We start from the raw sequence: 2,169 nt of genomic DNA on the forward strand, positions 1-2,169 counted from the left end.
AGCCACTAACCCAGCGCCGAGCATACTGGAATAGAAAAGATTTAACAAGAAAAATAGCTACGTTAGAAAGACTTCAACACTTTAGAAAAAGAGCAAAACACTTGTAGTTTCTCCCCCTTTGCCCCATAACAACATCTGTACGGTTCGGATCTACCTATGCAGCTCTACATCGGTTTCTAGAATATTTGTCAGGAGGAATAAAATAAAAGCAACACTGGCGAGTTCAGTCTTTGGATGCTCGGGAAGGGGAGAAGCCAGCTCTTGCCCAGCTAGTCAGCTTCGTTCTCTTCGGCAGGGTCTTTGGTCTCTCTGTTGTTCCGCACCTCCTCCACGTCCTTATCCTTCTCCCGCAAGCGTTCCAGCTTAGCAGTCATTTGTGCCTCTCGGTTCTCTTTGTTAGCTTCCATTTTGTGGGTCATTTTACTGAAGTTGTTGTTTTCTTCAATCGCTTTCTGAAGCACTTGCTTCTCATGCTCCCGCTTCTCAGCTAGCTGCTTCAAGACTTTAGCTTCATGAGACTTGCGTCTTTCTTCTGCAGCTTCTAGTTTCTTCTGAATTTCTTCCAGGGAAAGATCTTTCTTCTTTGAAGGGGAAAGGGGAAATTCTGGGACTGCTTCTTTTGAACGATGACTAAGTATCAGCTCAAATGCCTGCCCTGAGCCACGCTTCTCTAGTTCTTTCACCTGGATATCAGAAGAAGCCATAGTGAATAGAGGACAAGAGACTGGCAGTATACTCTAGACAATCCACACGGGGGAGAAAACCCTGCTCGGTCCGAGCCGCCCGGCTACACTCCGAGCACCAACAGACCTGGGCGCGCACATAAGCCCATAACCTCTCTTCTTAACAAGGATATTTGAAGGTGTTAAAGAAAGCTGTTAAAGACCATTATCTAATAATTGACATTTTTGCCCTTGTGTAATTAGAAGGATCTGAAATGGGAGTTCTTTGTAGGCAACTGTCAAAACCACTTTTTATTTAGAACAAATAGAATATTATCTTTTCTTCGTTTATTTATCTATTTATATGTCTATCTATTTATTTATTTTCAAAGGTCTCTAGAATTCATTGCCTGTCAAAGGCTGTGATAGCCTGAATTTTCTCTGGAAAGTTCCAACCTATGACAGAGAGTATTCATAGACTAGTTATCACTGACTGGGGAAGAAGAATTTGAAAAAATTCATAAACTTTTTAAACAGTTGATAATTTGGTTGGGGCGGGGAGAGAATTTAACACTGTCTCCTATCTCTTAACACTATTTCGTACAATTGTTAAGTTTCTGCACATTACTTAGTAAGCACCGTTTTCTAAATTAAATTTTATATATTTGAATCCTCCCCTTAAAACTGTATTCTCATACTTCTTCATGGTGTGGAGGTGATCCTGTTTTCTGGAAGGTTATGCTAAGAAAACTGAAACTCTGAAATATCCTACCAAGCTGGAAAGGCTTGAAGAAAGGGCTGAGGGAGGGACTATCTATCTGGCTGAGAGGTTCATCACTAGAAGTTTAGCTACTAGCTAATAGAATTGGGCAGCTAGGTGACACACTGGATGGAAACAACTGAAAAATGACTAAACAAAGATAGCATACACCTACCTGGACAGCTTGGTGGTGTAGTGGATAGAGCCCTGGGATTGGAATCAGGAAGACTCACTTTCATGAGTTCAAATCCAGCCTCAGACACTTACTAGCAGCATGACCCTGGGCAAATCACTTAACCTTGTTTGCCTTAGTTCCTCATCTTTAAAATGAGCTGGAGAAGGAAATGGCAAACCACTCTAGTACCTTTGCCAAGAAAACATCAAATGGGGTCACCAAGAGTTGGACATGACTGAAAAAAAAGAGTGAAATAGAATTGACCAGAGGTGAGGGGGAGCAAGGAGGGCATACAACAACCAATAGATAGCATTTACTTAGACATGGGTTTGTGCTCTTCTTTGGAGGACAGAGTATCCAAACTACATTACAAAAAAAATTATCAATAATTTACTAATATTTGCAAAGTTCTATGCTAAGAGCCGGGGAAAATACATAGTTAAGATAAGAAACAGTTTCTGCTTTCCAGAAATTTACAGTCTAATTGGAAGATCTAACTCCACATATCAATCAATCAATAAACATTTATTAAATGTGCACTGGGAATATGGGGACAAGGTACATAAACAAGT

At 40.6% G+C, this 2,169-nt stretch overlaps 1 pseudogene; it reads right to left on the reverse strand.

The window, feature by feature from the left end:
- Positions 1-269: 269 nt before the first annotated feature.
- LOC114054224 lies at positions 270-704 on the reverse strand (annotated as a pseudogene).
- Between the last annotated feature and the right edge of the window lie 1,465 nt (positions 705-2,169).

The sequence above is a fragment of the Vombatus ursinus genome, unplaced genomic scaffold (assembly GCF_900497805.2).
Source record: "Vombatus ursinus unplaced genomic scaffold, bare-nosed wombat genome assembly UNPS02014812.1, whole genome shotgun sequence".
Taxonomy (NCBI): Eukaryota; Metazoa; Chordata; class Mammalia; order Diprotodontia; family Vombatidae; genus Vombatus; species Vombatus ursinus.